Source organism: Ranitomeya imitator, chromosome 7 (genome assembly GCF_032444005.1).
Source record: "Ranitomeya imitator isolate aRanImi1 chromosome 7, aRanImi1.pri, whole genome shotgun sequence".
Classification (NCBI taxonomy): Eukaryota; Metazoa; Chordata; class Amphibia; order Anura; family Dendrobatidae; genus Ranitomeya; species Ranitomeya imitator.
In genome coordinates, this window is record NC_091288.1 from 178808317 (window position 1) to 178825568 (window position 17252).

Below are 17252 nucleotides of genomic sequence, written 5' to 3' on the forward strand. Positions count from 1 at the left end.
CTGTGCTGTGGAGTCGTAGTTGAGATGAATCTGTGCTGCACTTTATGTACATACTCAGTAGTGACCAGTGTTGTGGAGTCGGAGTCATGGAGATGAATCTGTGCTGCACTTTATGTACATACTCAGTAGTGACCAGAGCTGTGGAGTCGGAGTCATGGAGATGAATGTGTGGTGCACATTATGTACATGCTTAGTAGTGATCAGGGCCTCGCAGTCATGGAAATGAATCTGTGCTGCACATTATGTACATGCTCAGTAGTGACCTGTGCTGTGGAGTCGTAGTCATGGAGATGAATCTGTGCTGCACTTTATGTACATACTCAGTAGTGACCAGAGCTGTGGAGTCGTAGTCATGGAGATGAATCTGTGCTGCACTTTATGTACATGCGCAGTAGTGACCAGTGCTGTGGAGTCGGAGTCATGGAGATGAATCTGTGCTGCACTTTATGTACATACTCTGTAGTGACCAGAGCTGTGGAGTCGGAGTCATGGAGATGAATCTGTGCTGTACTTTATGTACATACTCAGTAGTGACCAGTGCTGTGGAGTCGTAGTCATGGAGATGAATCTGTGCTGCACTTTATGTACATACTCAGTAGTGACCAGAGCTGTGGAGTCGGAGTCATGGAGATGAATCTGTGGTGCACTTTATGTACATACTCAGTAGTGACCAGTGTTGTGGAGTCGGAGTCATGGAGATGAATCTGTGCTGCACTTTATGTACATACTCAGTAGTGACCAGTGTTGTGGAGTCGGAGTCATGGAGATGAATCTGTGGTGCACTTTATGTACATACTCAGTAGTGACCAGTGTTGTGGAGTCGGAGTCATGGAGATGAATCTGTGGTGCACTTTATGTACATACTCAGTAGTGACCAGTGTTGTGGAGTCGGAGTCATGGAGATGAATCTGTGCTGCACTTTATGTACATACTCAGTAGTGACCAGTGTTGTGGAGTCGGAGTCATGGATATGAATCTGTGCTGCACTTTATGTACATGCTCAGTAGTAGAGTCGGAGTCAGAGTCAGTGGTTTGGCTTACTGACTCCACAGCCCTGTTATTGTAATGCAAACAACCCATTCAAGGGAGAAGGACATTTTCATGAATTTTCGATGGTCCACAAAATGCCTCTGTATATTAGCTCTGCAGTAGATGACGCATATCTATACAATATGAACTCCATCCGGCCTCCATCACTTCTCATCTGAACCTCAGAACAGGTCATGCTTTCAGTAAGAAACCCGGTCACCTAGTGCCACAGTAAAACGTCATGTTACATTCATTTAAGCAGGGACTAGTTGCTCAAAAAAGAAGGATCTTAATTAATTGAGAGCATTATGGCATGGACAATTTGCTTTGTATTTTCGGTGAGAGCTTATTGCAGATGTTCTGTTTTTTTAGATGAATACCTATTCATTTGCTTGTTTCTGCATTGAGAGCCAGCTGTTCCAGAAAAGGCATATACAAATCCCATTTACTTGTCATGAAATATTGCAGATGGCAGCGTTTACAGTGTAAAATACCCTCATTACCTGCCATTTGTTTAATTTATACAGGGAATTATTTCTTACAGCGCTTCTCTGTATGAACAAAAGGAATCTCCTACTGAAAGAGTCTAACTATAAAATGAAAACACATGACCTACAGTGTGCATGAATGTGGGAGATGGATTCTTTTACAGCTACCTATACATACATGTATTTAAAGGGTCCGAAACCTAGAGATGAATATTTACATTTATCAAAAAATATAGTTGTTTTCTGTGTTTGTTAGGTTGGAGAATTTTTAGTAAGATCCTAAAACACTTAGTTTTCTAGAAATCCTGCATAGAACACAGGACTTAATGTCCATTTTCTCCTCGGAGTGGTCCACGGAAATAATCGGAAACATGTCATTTTGACCCAAGGGGTCAGCTCAAAATCAGCAATGCAAGTCTACGGGTTCGTGAAAAAATTGTACTGCACTCGGATGACATCCAAGTGCAGTCCAATTTTCATGGACTAACAAAATGGAAAAGGTGGATTTTTTTTCTTCCACGTACGAGAAAAACTGATGCCACTCTGTTTTGCCAAGTACTTAAAGGGCTCGGATATGGCTTTAAAGAAGGCGATTAATTTTGTTAAAATAATTAAATGATTACAGAAAACAGGAAATAGTGTGATATTGCGTACACTTTTGCATAACATCATTCACAAAGGTAAAGTACTTACATTGCACACTACATAAGCAAAAAGCAAAACTTCACACCAGGACTAGACTAGCAACATCATCTGTCCGGAAACATCAGCCGTGAGAAGCGATCGGTGAAGACAGAGAAATTCCTGGGATATCCACACTGTGGACCCAAACGGGCATCCCCTCCAGTCCACAGGTTAACAGGCTGAAATCTTCACCAGCTTATGTATTGTTTAGAAAAAGCAATGCTTGCACAACCAAATGTTACACAAACTTTAACAAATTCTATTTGTCCAATATAATATCTCTCTTCCGAGTGACCAGCTCTTCAAATGTCAAACTACACTGGACAAATACATCACCGGATATGACATGCCAAGAACTCTCCTGTTCCGGATGTTCTACCATATTATAAACGCAACATTTCTCGCCAAACATTGATAAAAGAACTATGTGATAATTGGGTGATTGCTATAAACATGCACTTTCTCATTAAATACTGATGGAGTTATACAGTCTCCAGGTGTTTAGGAAAATTACAGAAAATACAAGGCTAATATGAGCTGCATTGTTACTGTCTAATATCTTAAAGGGGTCTTTAAAGACAGGCTACAAATATGGGTTCCCGATGGTCATTAATATCTTAGCACTACACACTCCGAATAATCAGTCAGTTTTTCACATACCGTATATAGAAATCGGTCTTGTGAAACTACCCTTAGGCTAGGTTCACACCAGTGTATATAAAATCATCTCCGTTTCATCCAGGAAAAAAAAAGCAATTTTTATCTTTATTGTTATCCTTATGCAATCTTTATTTTATCCGTTTTTATACATCAGCAATTCTTAAAATTCACAAGACCAAATGCAGTCTCCTATGTTAAAGAGTCGCAATGTATCTGTAAAAATCGGACGTATGCAATTGATCCGTTTTTTTTTTTTTTTGAGCACCCATAGACTTGAATTGGTGTATTTATACTTGTATTTTGTATGTAAACCCCTTTTTAAATGTACGGAAGCATGGAATCAATAGTGCTCCAAATATAAATAATAATAATAATAATAAAAAGCAGAAAATGTTTAATTTTAGTAATATATTTCACCAAGGTATACCAGTTTAATATAAGGGAGATGAAACACAGACGAGCAGCTCCCACGGCGGAGGCTCCATTTATTCTGATTCCATTTGTTTCCATGTGAGCAATACTAAAAAATGCCTGTCTTACAAATTAGGAAATGGGAAGATAATTGCAGAAATGTTTACTATTTCAGAGCTGGATGTGAGTTCATGCTGCCGGCAGTCGCTAATTGAAATGCAAAACAATTACTTACTGTTTAAAATGTCTAATCCACATCTAAAATCCGCCCCTGGGCTCTGAGTCATGTAATGCTCGGATGCTCCGTTCAGATTCCATACATATCCGACTGCCCTTTCCCCAAATACCAGAATACACTGATGTCACCTGTTGCCAAAAAGAATATTTTCCTGTTGGATTCTTGTACAGGATGATGACAGAAGGGTATTGTGAGAAGATGGAAGCGTTGCCCACTTTTCCCCCTGAAAGACATGTATTGTTGCAATGCATTTTATGTGCGACATGTTTAGTAATGTGTGTCATTCGTGATAGATTGTATTCTGCCCTGCCGTAGAGAGCTTTTAGGGATATTTAGGGTTAGTAGTTGGGACTAGCCCAGAGAGGGAGGGGCTAAATTAATGAGACGGAATGAGTTTCCTGTCAAAAAGACAGATAGGTGTTATGATCAGGTGGCCTTGGAGCAGCATGAAATGACCTTCGCTGGAGCAGTGGTAACTTTACTGACCGCAACCCCTGATCCTATCACCGCAACTAGAAGTAGCCGTGGGGTGTGCCTAACCAGAGCTAGACACCTCGACACAGCCTAAGGACTAAATATCCCTAAAGATGGAAATAGGAAAACTCTCTTGCCTCAGAGTAGACCCCCAAAGGATAGGTAGCCCCCCACAAATAATGACTGTGAGTAGGAGAGGAAAAGACACATGCAGACAGAAAACAGGGATAAGCAAAGGAGGCCACTTCTACCTAGATAGGAAAGGATAGAACAGGATACTATGCGGTCAGCATAAAACACTACAAAATATCCACAGCAGAAAAATACAAAAACTCCACCACCTAACTAAAGATGTGGAGAGTATATCTGCGACTCCAGCGAGTCCAACTAGACTGAGAAAAACAGGCACAGTCTAGCAGGAACAAAATAGAAACAAGATAAGCACAGAAAATAGACACACAGCAGTGTGTCTAAAAAAATGAAGAAAACACTTATCTCAGCTGAATTGGCAGCAAGCAGGAGGGGCCAGGCAGAGGACCAACACTTCCAAAGGAACATTGACTACTGGCAAGGACTAATGAGTCCTGCACAGCTAAATACCCCAGTCCAAATTGCAATTAGCAGAAACACCTGTCCAAGACTGCTGCTCAGGAATAACTGCATTACCATCAACAACCACCGGAGGGAGCCCAAGAGCAGAATTCACAACAGATAGGGCCCATGTGCAAACGGAAGCAGACCTATGACCTGACCAGTGAGCAGAGCGCAAGAAGTGGGTATCCTTGAAGTGAGAGGAGACCAAGGCAGAGACAAGGAGAAGAGATAGAAGGAGTGAGTGATTCTATGGAGACAGGATCTGGGACAGGAGGCCCAGTGCATTTGTAATGCCACAATCTTCACTTTGCTACATCTGCAAGTTGAAGGGAAGGGAGAAAATTATAGAGCAGGAAAAGCTAAATAAATTGATATATGTTGTAGTTTTGTGGGCAGGCTGTGAATCACTGATTAGGGCCGCCCACTGGACTCCTAAGCCCTGAGTAAGGAGGGATGTAGCTATATAGTATACAAGTTATGCTGGATCTTTTCCCACAAAGCTTTCTATTAATCTATTCTGCTTCTCCTTCTCTATAACATGACGCCTGCAGATCAGGCGGAACATTCAATATGACAGGTTCCTTTTAAGCGTGCTACTTTATCTCAGACAGCCTTATGTTGTATCTCTCTCCTTTCCTCTCTTTGGCATTTCCTCTTTGATGCATAGAGTGTAAAATTAGAAGCAGGGGGCAAAGTCTTAAGGAAGTAAAGTATGTACAATGACATATCAGATTCTGAAAATCGAGATTTTGCTTCTTTTTGGATAAGGGAGTCACTAAAGTAGCAATTCCACCATTTCCTTTTATATAGCACTAAAGCAGAAAACTTTGAGAAAGTCAATCTTCTATTGCTTTCCTTAAGGGCTCATTCAGACTTCAGATATTTTTTTTTTTGTACACAAAAATCCGTTTTATAGGTGATATTATAACTTTTTATTTCTATCGCACCAACGTATCCCGCAGCATTTTACAAGTTAGACTTTGAACTTTAACAGAGTCTGCCCGGCGCCGGCACTTAGAGCCCTGCTGGTGGAAGGACATGAACTTTATTCCTCCTGACAGCATTCAGCATTCAGTCATAGGGGTGGCACCAGTATGTTTTTAATCACTGCTCTGTGTAACTGCGCCTCCAGCACTGACTGACAGCAGGCTCATCATTATGGCTGTCAGTCAGTGCTGGAGGCGCAGTTACAGTTGCTGCTCTCTATAGGCTGAAAAGTGACTGAAACCATGCTGGTGCCACCCCGTAACTGAATTTCGAATGCTGAGTGGGTGAGGGGAGTAAATTTTCTCCCAACATTTCCACTATATGCAGACACCAGATAGATTCAGAGTGCTATTACCCTGCAGATTATACCCATATCTTCAGGATAATAGCATTGTTTCATGTGACAGGTTCCCTCTAAAGACTAACTGTCATTTTATTATTTTTTTATATAAATCAATACTACATGTGAAAATAAGAAACTTTATGTTATAGATTTTTAGAGACGGGACTCAACTGATCAATCATTCTCAACATTCTCAATTCTCGGGTAAAATATGGTTCAGTAAAGACAGACTTCCCCATTACTAAGATAAGGGAGAACAGTTGGCGCTCATAAAGTTCTATTGCACCTACAGTAGGGTCGGCCTTTAGCTCCTCCCTCCTCCATAGAATTTTATAAGCACCAACTGCCATCTCCTATCTCTGGAAAGAGAAAGTCTGTTGTCACTGAATACGGATTTTACCCATGAATTGAGACTGAAAGATCAGTCCTGGAGGAGAAAGACGCAGATTTGTCTAATAAGATATGTAGCTTATTTCCATATGTACCATTGATTAATAAAAATTTAAATTATGGTTACTCTTAACTTGTCTATGGGAAACACTACTTAATTTGAATTTTTCAAAATATCTTTTTGAATTTTTCAAAATATCTTTTTGAATTTTTCAAAATATCTTGAGCCCGTTTGTGCTGCCGAGAGAAGGCGACAGCTGGAGGAGACGTATGCATGTATATAGATGACAGCAGAGTGTGGCGGCACACAACAGCCCAGCAAACCTGGTTCAATTTACTAAATTGCTACAGTTATCATATTTTTTTTTCCCTCCATTTAGCTGAGTGCTCTAGTGGCAGAAAAACCCAGAGGGAATATTCATTGTACAGGCGTTAGAGAGAGGATGGAGATATCCTTCGCTGATAGGACAATTGGCCTCTTTTTGAAGTGTCAGAGCGATTGTATAATTAGCATTCATCAGACACATACGTTCTTATGGATACTGCCTGTTTGATGTTCTATATTTGGAACATTTGCTGCCGGAAAACAGGGATAACTGGTCTTTCATGTCTGCTCAGGATTAGTTAAACTACTTACTAATGCTGTTTTAGGATTTGCCAACACAGAACTTGATATCTTTCTTATTCCGTGGATACACATTTTAAGGATGTGCGCGACACCGTCATCGGTGACCTCACTTATCTACTTTGGCCTCCTGGCTTGTCTTCGAGAACTTTTCTTTTACATCGGCATGGGAATGGCTGTAGTTTGCTGCAGGTCTTCGTGCTGGAAGGATGCGGATACTTGGCTGATATACCGCCTGGCTGAGAAGATCATGCCGATATGTATGTTGACTAGTGATGAGCGAACGTGCTTGGATAAGGTGTTATCTGACCATGCTCGGGGGGCTAACCGAGTATCTATGGCGTGCTCGAATAATATGTTTGAATCCCAGCACCTGTTCGACAGCCGCAACACATGCATGTGTTGACTAAGAAATAGGCAATCCATGCTGTCGAATAGGCGCGGGGAATTGAACATATTACTCGAGCATGCCGAAGATACTCGGTTAGCACCCAAGCATGGTCAGATAACACCTTATCCCAGGACGTTCGACCATCACTAATGCTGACAGTAGGCTTGTGTATCCCCGTACTGATGGCAAATTGTGAGGGTGCACTTGGCATACAGAGAATTGAAATATATCTGTTATTACAGGGGCTGTCTTGATTGGAAGATCTTACATCATATTATTCATCCCATTGGTCTTTAAGCTAAGACTTGTGCCAACCAGCTGTTTTCAGAGTCTTCAACGCCGTTACAGAAGCCATACCGGTGGTTTTTTAGGTCAAGGACTCTTAGCTTTGGTTACTAAGAAGGGGTTTTGTATTTTTATATGTTTGCAATTCATGTTCTAAAATATCAAGTGTTTGTTCTTATTTATTATTAACGGCCTTCAGCTCGATCTCGAGCCATGGAGAGTTGATGGATGAACGCTCTGAAGGAAGACCGATCTTGTGGAAGCCTAGATAGATCCACCACGGTCTTTAGCAAGCCATCAAGTTGCTGTTGTTCCTCTTCGCCGTGTTCCTTCTATTCTTCCGACCACGATGTCCTTCTCCAGTGATTGCTTCTTCGCGTGATGTGTCCAAAGTAGGCAAGTCGTAGCTTGTTGACCTTTGCTTTGAGTATGTCTGGTTTGATTTGTTTGTTCCTCTTGCCATCCATGGTATTGATAACATTCTTCTGAGCCCCAATGGGGACAATGATGATAATGTCTGAAAATTAATGGTCTTATAAATTCTAGTAAAATAAATAAAGTAGTTGGCCTTTCCGTAGAAGAGCCTGGTGTTCTGACGTCTCATCTTTGGCTATCATGTATCACTTGATGATAATGATGTTGGAGGCATTAGTACAATATTCCTCGATGACTGTGGATAATGATACATTATCACTTACAGCACAAATTTTGTCACCAGCCAACGACGTCTGTTAGTATAATCTCTCTCATTCGGTTTTCCCTGCCCGTGGATCATGTACAGATGGTCCGAGCTTTTAATCACCTCTGTCTGAGAAGATCAGAGCGTTGCTGAATGTGTTGTCACCTCGGTTATTTGTGTGGTCTGCGGGCAGCTTTCTGATATCACAGGTCTCTGTGCCTCGTCTTGGCAGCACATACTAAGAGCTTAAATGTGGGAACTGATGATGTTTTCAGATCCTGATGGGCAATGTCGGAAAATTAAATAGTTAATTATAGCCAAAAATGATGGAGAAAATACATTAATTGTGCACATTATAGGGTACATTTATCAAACAGTTTTTAAAAAAATCTGCTCTTAAAGAAGCACTCCTCCTCCTCCTCCCATCAGGTTTTATCTTCTTAGTATATTGCAATCAGCATATTATATAGCACTGTGCACTTACAATTGCTCATTTTGCCTTTCTACCCAGCTAATTCTTCTCTTTTCTCTGCTCTATGTAGAAACTGGAAGTCTCTTTTCCCTGCATGAATCATCCCCCTCTTCAACTCTTGTCCTCTCCTCCCCCTGCCAGGAACTTTTGCAGTGACTCATGACTCATACAGGGAAAATTGACCTCCTGTATCTACAAAGAGGTTAGAATGATTCAGCTAGTCAGTTTTTATTCATGTGATGTGATAGACCTAATGGAAAAAAGAGAAGAATTAGCTGTGTAGAAAGGCAGAATGAGCAATTGTAAGTACACAGTGCTATATAATGTGATGATTGCAATATATTAAGAGGATCTAAATTTTAAAGGGTGTGCGTCTTTAGAAAATTAAAGCTGTGTTGCTATTGGTAGCAATAAAGTTTCCGACAACTGTCTTTTAGGCAGGTGTCATACATCTGCTGATATCTGTCTGGGAAATTGTGTTTCTGCTTGACTGTGTAAAGTAAAAAAAATTGTCAGCAAAAATCAAATTCAAATTGTAATTTAGAAAATTCATACAAGAATCTGGTTGTCTACTAAAGGAGCAGATTTGTCAAAATTGTTCCATCACTGTGCAGCTTTGATTTTTCGAGAGGTATTCATAGAAAATAAAAGCTGATCTTTGATTGCCAGCTGTCTTCACTTTTTTTGTAGTCGTTTTGATCTCCCTCGTTGCAGAATGTTTGTAAATCTATGCTCAGGGTGAGCGACATATTTATTAAAAGGGTCTTCTGGGATCATGATATTAAAGGGAATCTGTCAGCAGGTTTTTGTAATGTAGCCTGAAAGCAGCATGATGTAGGGGAAATGACCCCGATTCCAGCGATGTGTCACAAACCAGACTGTGTGTTGCTGTTTCAATAAAATCAGTGTTTTATCAGCAGGAAATTATCACTACAGGACTAGGTGCCTTGTGCTTCCTAGTGAACTGTTCTGTGTAACCCCGCCCCCATCACTCATTGGCAGCTTTCTGTCAGTGTACACAGAAAGCTGCCAATCGGTGGTGTGGGCGGAGTTGTACAAAGCTCAGCATTCTGAGCACTGATACACCTGCAGCAGTGATTGTATCAAAATGACAGCAAGCAGCCCAGTAAGTAATACATCATTGGAATCAGGGTCTTGGCCTCAACATCATGCTGCTGACAGATTACATAGCAAAAACCTGTTGACAGATTCCCTTTAAAGTAATCAATTGTTTCTAGGTCCTCAGCTGGTTCTGCATGTCATCCGATCATTTGGGTATGTTCTCATATCTCAGGTTTGTGTATTGCGAATCTAGCTGGTATTTTACTGCAGGATGTACAGGAAAAATCTAAAGCTTATACTCAAAATTCTGTTGAAGGTGTCCTGCAGGTGTTCAGCAGAATAATCCACTTTAAAAAAAAAAAAAAATCACATGCTACTTATTTCTGCAAAAAGTTTCTGCAGCATATATCCTGAGTTGTGAAAACTCCAAAACCTCATTCACATGCATGACATGCAAATTGTCTTCGAATTTCACGCATATTTTTGGCTTAGAATTCACAATGAAGCATATGTCAAATCCGCAGTTCTCAATTAGCATTACAGCTATATAATGTGTATGAGAAATTTAGGATGGCATAGTATAATATCTCGTTTCATGTAGTTTGTCACTTATAGTTATGAGAAACACTGTCAGGATTCTCCGGCGCCGGTAGCAGGCAGGGCGTGACCACAAAAAAGGTGATTTGCATACATGGGGTCATGTGCCAACTAGACGTGCACGGCCTTGCTTAATACAAGTGAATTGAGTCAGGCTGGACATGTCTAGTCGGAATGTGGCCGGAGTATGCAAATCACATACTTGCAGTCACATGACCGCAGAGAATTCTGACAGTGTGCACTGTTTACGCTGTGAGAATTCACGGACTTGAACCCCAAGCCTTGGCAATTAGTTTACGGTGAAGCAACCGCTGGTCAGTAAGCATTTCCCTATTAGTGGTCACTTAATTGCCTCGTTACACAGGCACCCTACATTTAATGATGTGATATGAATAGATCATTAAGTGCCATTGTTCTCGACAGCGCGAGATGTGCTGCTGAGAACGATGATCTTTTGTGCAACTCACGAATGAGCGTTTTGCTCTTTTATCCGATGACCAGTGGACTATTTAGACTGCAAGGTTTTCATGAAGCGAGCATGCCTAAAAATGTTTGTTCTTGGTAATCTTACAGTGTGTATGGAACCTTACAAAGAAAAACAGTAAGATACCCCTCCCCCCACAATAATTACCAACGATCGCTGGATATGTGTAGTTATCGACTCCAATGATATTTATTGGTTGGATTGCCAGCCTGTCTTCGGCTGCCTACAGTCAATGCCATCGGTTGTTTCATTGCTTGCTATTGTTTAGCCTCAGCTTTACAACATATACTCGTGTTGCACGTGGACTTCTGTCTGTTCAGCTAAAAGCCGTCGGAGGGTGGATCAGTATAACGCTGCCGTGTACATATGTAACTCGCAGATGCGATAACTCGGAGTCATACTATAAAATAAGTCGAATTCTGTATCCAACTCAGCTGCTTCAAGCGTAAATTCCCTTTTACATCTTGATAGACAGGAAAGGGGAACCGTACTTTGTTCCTCCTTTTGCACATTTTGCAGCACGTAACTGAAATTTCTGTGTTTTTTTTTCTTTATGAAGTAAAATCCAAGAACTGATAAGAAGAAGTTGCAGGAAATGATGGTTCTAGAAATATTTCACAAAATTAACTGTAAAATAGAGAAAGCTCAACCGATATTACTATTGTTTTCTAGATTTTGTTCCTGAGTCCTAGAAAAAAATAAATGTGGCTGTACAACACGTTAGACAAAAGTTGATGAAAATGGATTATGATAACTGTAAGGAATGATTTTTTGGGATAGCATTAAAGCATTAGCATCAAACTTTCGACTTAGCTAGCCAAAGAGAAAAAGTATTTGTCCTAAATGAATTCAAACAATACTCCATCGACAGATTTTTATAATCCAAAATGTTTCCAGAAGGATTGTTTGTTCTTAACCCTATATCATTGAAATTACTGTTAATGGTTGGGTCAAATGCAGGGGTGAACCTAGCCACACTGCTGCCTGAGGCGAACTTCAAAACGGCGTTCCCCAAACACATATACAGAACAGCCCCCCTATAGGGCTCCCATCTCATATACATCACTCATCAATCATGTAATGTATGGGGGGATACACTACATGAGTGATAACTATTGTACATTCTACAATAGGTCATAAATCAGACAGTATAGTCCTCCATACAGTATTCTGGGCACCACAGTGTTCTTTACAGTATAATGAGCCCCATATATTGCTCCATACAGTATTGTGGGCACCGCACAGCGCCAGATACAGAATAACATGCCCCTTATATTGCTCCATACAGTATAATGAGCCCCATATATTACTCCATACAGTATAATGAGCCCCACATGATGCTCCATACTATATAATGGCCACACAGTGCTCCATACTGTATAATGGCCACACATGATGCTCCATACTGTATAATGGCCACACATGATGATCCATACTGTATAATGGCCACACAGTGCTCCATACTGTATAATGACCACACAGTGCTCCATACTGTATAATGGGCACACATAATGCTCCATACTCTATAATGGTCACACATGATGCTCCATACTGTATAATGGCCACACAGTGCTCCATACTGTATAATGGCCACACAGTGCTCCATACTGTATAATGGCCACACATGATGCTCCATACTGTATAATGGCCACACATAGTGCTCCATACTGTATAATGGCCACACATGATGCTCCATACTGTATAATGGTCACACATGATGCTCCATACTGTATAATGGCCACACAGTGCTCCATACTGTATAATGGCCACACATGATGCTCCATACTGTATAATGGCCACACAGTGCTCCATACTGTATAATGGCCACACATGATGCTCCATACTGTATAATGGCCACACAGTGCTCCATACTGTATAATGGCCACACATGATGCTCCATACTGTATAATGGCCACACATGATGCTACATACTGTATAATGGTCACACATGATGCTCCATACTGTATAATGGCCACACAGTGCTCCATACTGTATAATGGCCACACAGTGCTCCATACTGTATAATGGCCACAGAGTGCTCCATACTGTATAATGGGCACACATAATGCTCCATACTGTATAATGGTCACACATGATGCTCCATACTGTATAATAGCCACACATTATGCTCAATACTGTATAATGGCCACACAGTGCTCCATACTGCATAATGACCACACATAGTGCTCCATACTGTATCATGGCCACACATGATGCTCCATACTGTATAATGGCCACACATAATGCTCGATACTGTATAATGGTCACACATGATGCTCCATACTGTATAATGGGCCCATATGATGCTCTATACTGTATAATGGCCACACATAGTTACTCCTAAACAAGCGGCTGCGCTCCGTATACCTTGCACACACGGCTCCACTCCGTACTCACGCGGCTCCGCTCCATACACCTCGCACACACCCGGCTCTGCTCCATACACCTCATACACACCTGGCTCCGCTCCATCCACCTCATACACACCTGGCTCTGCTCCATACACCTCATACATACCCGGCTCTGCTCGGTACACCTCATTCACACCTGGCTCTGCTCCGTACAGCTCATACACACCCGGCTCTGCTCCGTACACCTCATACACACCTGGCTCTGCTCCATACACCTCATACACACAAGGCTCCACTCTGTACACCTCATACACACACAGCTCTGCTCCGTACACCTCGTACACATTCAGCTCCGCTCCATACACCTCATACACACACGGCTCCGCTCCGTACACCTCGTACACATTCAGCTACGCTCCATACACCTCATACACACACGGCTCTGCTCCATACACCTCATACACACACGGCTCCACTCCATACACCTCATACACACATGGCTCCGCTCCATACACCTCATACACACTTACCATGGCAACCAGCACAGCAGAGTCCTGCAATCCATGGAGGTCCCGATCATGTGACCCCTGACTCCTCCCCTCCTGTGACCTCTTCACAGGTCCTGTTTGCACAGAGCAGCCAATATGTGGTGTGCTGCTCTGCGGGTGCAGGGATGACCAGCTGATATTGCACACCATGGGTTATGAGCAGGGGCGCGTGCACCGCACTAGTGACAGCAAATGTCAGGGATTATGAAGAGTCGACACCAGGTGCTCTGACCGCTGCTCTGCCGCCCCCTGTCTTTCAGTGACGACTGCCGCCTGAAGCAAAGGGCTCAACTTGCTTCATGATGTACCTAAGCAATAACAGACAGGTAACTACAACCTACCTGCCTGTTGTGCGTGGCACCGTTCTTTCCCGACACAGAGCAGTCACAGACCGCTCCTGCCAGAGATTAAGCTGCCTCAGCTGATGCAACAGGGCAGGACTTCCGAGGTCATTCTGACTGACAGCCGACTCCCCCAGTTAGTCAGCAAGGATTCAGCTGTCAATTAGAATGACGCTGAAAGTCTCGGACCATCGATAGAGCAGAGCAGAAAAGACGTGATGTCAGCAGAGGCTTCTGAATCCCTGGCAGGGCACAACAGGAAGATAAGCTGCAATTACCTTCCTGCTAGTGCTTAGGCACATTTTTTGTTTTTAGTAAAGTCCCGGATACCTCCTTTAAAGGGAACCTCCCACCAGGTTTTACTAATACAAAGTAGGGCCACCACCTTTAAGCCCTCTTTTACAGTCTTCTAGTATGCTGAATGTAAGTCCCCAATCCCCTCTGCATAGCACAAAAAGAGCATAGGGGTCCAGTCCATTGGGCTTGTCTGGTCTTCAGAGCGAAGTACGTCTGCACAGGAGTGTGATTGGGGGACACTGTAGATGACGTAGGACGTGTCATCCTCATGAAACAAGGCAGGAGGATGTGGATTATTGGAAGAAAGGAGGCACCAGATCAAGACCGGAGACGCCCATTGGAACGGACTGCATGTGAGAATAGTAAAAAATTTTTGTGCTATGCTATGGGGATTGGGTGCATATACAGTGGGGCAAAAAAGTATTTAGTCAGTCAGCAATAGTGCAAGTTCCACCACTTAAAAAGATGAGAGGCGTCTGTAATTTACATCATAGGTAGACCTCAACTATGGGAGACAAACTGAGGAAAAAAAATCCAGAAAATCACATTGTCTGTTTTTTTAACAATTTATTTGCATATTATGGTGGAAAATAAGTATTTGGTCAGAAACAAAATTTCATCTCAATACTTTGTAATATATCCTTTGTTGGCAATGACAGAGGTCAAACGTTTTCTGTAAGTCTTCACAAGGTTGCCACACACTGTTGTTGGTATGTTGGCCCATTCCTCCATGCAGATCTCCTCTAGAGCAGTGATGTTTTTGGCTTTTCGCTTGGCAACACGGACTTTCAACTCCCTCCAAAGGTTTTCTATAGGGTTGAGATCTGGAGACTGGCTAGGCCACTCCAGGACCTTGAAATGCTTCTTACGAAGCCACTCCTTCGTTGCCCTGGCGGTGTGCTTTGGATCATTGTCATGTTAAAGACCCAGCCACATTTCATCTTCAATGCCCTTGCTGATGGAAGGAGGTTTGCACTCAAAATCTCACGATACATGGCCCCATTCATTCTTTCATGTACCCGGATCAGTCGTCCTGGCCCCTTTGCAGAGAAACAGCCCCAAAGCATGATGTTTCCACCACCATGCTTTACAGTAGGTATGGTGTTTGATGGATGCAACTCAGTATTCTTTTTCCTCCAAACACGACAAGTTGTGTTTCTACCAAACAGTTCCAGTTTGGTTTCATCAGACCATAGGACATTCTCCCAAAACTCCTCTGGATCATCCAAATGCTCTCTAGCAAACTTCAGACGGGCCCGGACATGTACTGGCTTAAGCAGTGGGACACGTCTGGCACTGCAGGATCTGAGTCCATGGTGGCGTAGTGTGTTACTTATGGTAGGCCTTGTTACATTGGTCCCAGCTCTCTGCAGTTCATTCACTAGGTCCCCCCGCGTGGTTCTGGGATTTATGCTCACCGTTCTTGTGATCATTCTGAACCCACGGGGTGGGATTTTGCGTGGAGCCCCAGATCGAGGGAGATTATCAGTGGTCTTGTATGTCTTCCATTTTCTAATTATTGCTCCCACTGTTGATTTCTTCACTCCAAGCTGGTTGGCTATTGCAGATTCAGTCTTCCCAGCCTGGTGCAGGGCTACAATTTTGTTTCTGGTGTCCTTTGACAGCTCTTTGGTCTTCACCATAGTGGAGTTTGGAGTCAGACTGTTTGAGGGTGTGCACAGGTGTGTTTTTATACTGATAACAAGTTTAAACAGGTGCCATAACTACAGGTAATGAGTGGAGGAAAGAGGAGACTCTTAAAGAAGAAGTTACAGGTCTCTGAGAGCCAGAAATCTTGATTGTTTGTTTCTGACCAAATACTTATTTTCCACCATAATATGCAAATAAATTGTTAAAAAAACAGACAATGTGATTTTCTGGATTTTTTTTTTCTCAGTTTGTCTCCCATAGTTGAGGTCTACCTATGATGTAAATTACAGACGCCTCTCATCTTTTTAAGTGGTGGAACTTGCACTATTGCTGACTGACTAAATACTTTTTTGCCCCACTGTATACAGCATAATAGAATGTTGTAAAAGAGACATTAAATGTGGTAGCCGTACCTTATAGTGTTAAAAACGGGTGACATGTTTCCCTTAAAGTCCTAATTGACTTGGGATAATAATTGTTCATCAGATGATCATTTGTTCAAGTTGGTCAGCCATCAGTGTACTTCTGTCTAATGTTTTGGCCACCTTATAGGGGTTGCTTCATTGCTTAGTTTTCCCCTGGCATCCTACTTGTTGAGGGGCGGTGTGCTCCCGTTTCATTGACTTATCACACCACCAGCATTGTTGCACTGCTGACCCAAACTGCACCCTCTCAGATGTCAACACAGAGTCCGTGAAGCTCTCTGGATCCAGTGATTCGGTCCGGCCAGCTTCAGAGCAGGAGTTACAAGTAGGGATGAGTGGCTCACGGAAGTTTTGGTTCTGGTACGCTACCGGAACTTTATTCCAAAGTTTGGTTCGGGTACCAGAACTTTACCCAAACTTGAACCATATCCCAAACTCCATTGAAAACAATGATGACCTGAAGTTTTGAGTTGGAAAATCTATCTCTCTTCTTCCAGACTTCCCCGGAACATTGCAATTGACATTTGGGAGAAGTCGGTGTTGGGAGTTTTTTTTACCATGTAACTATAACTAATAAAAGCCAATTAATGATTTCTATATTATTAGTATTATTTTCCATTTTTTTTGGTAGCACCAACAAATTCTACAGCTTTGTACAGAGATATTTACATAGGTCCTCTTATGGCAAATGGACCTTATAGATGGACCCTTGAGATGCCCACTCCGTTTGCCAATGGAGATGACCTT

At 42.2% G+C, this 17252-nt stretch overlaps 1 protein-coding gene across 1 annotated transcript in view; it reads left to right on the forward strand.

The window, feature by feature from the left end:
* The window catches only part of XYLT1 (xylosyltransferase 1), a 331938-nt gene that overhangs the window by 30078 nt on the left and 284608 nt on the right, over positions 1-17252 (forward strand). The window lies entirely within an intron of this gene.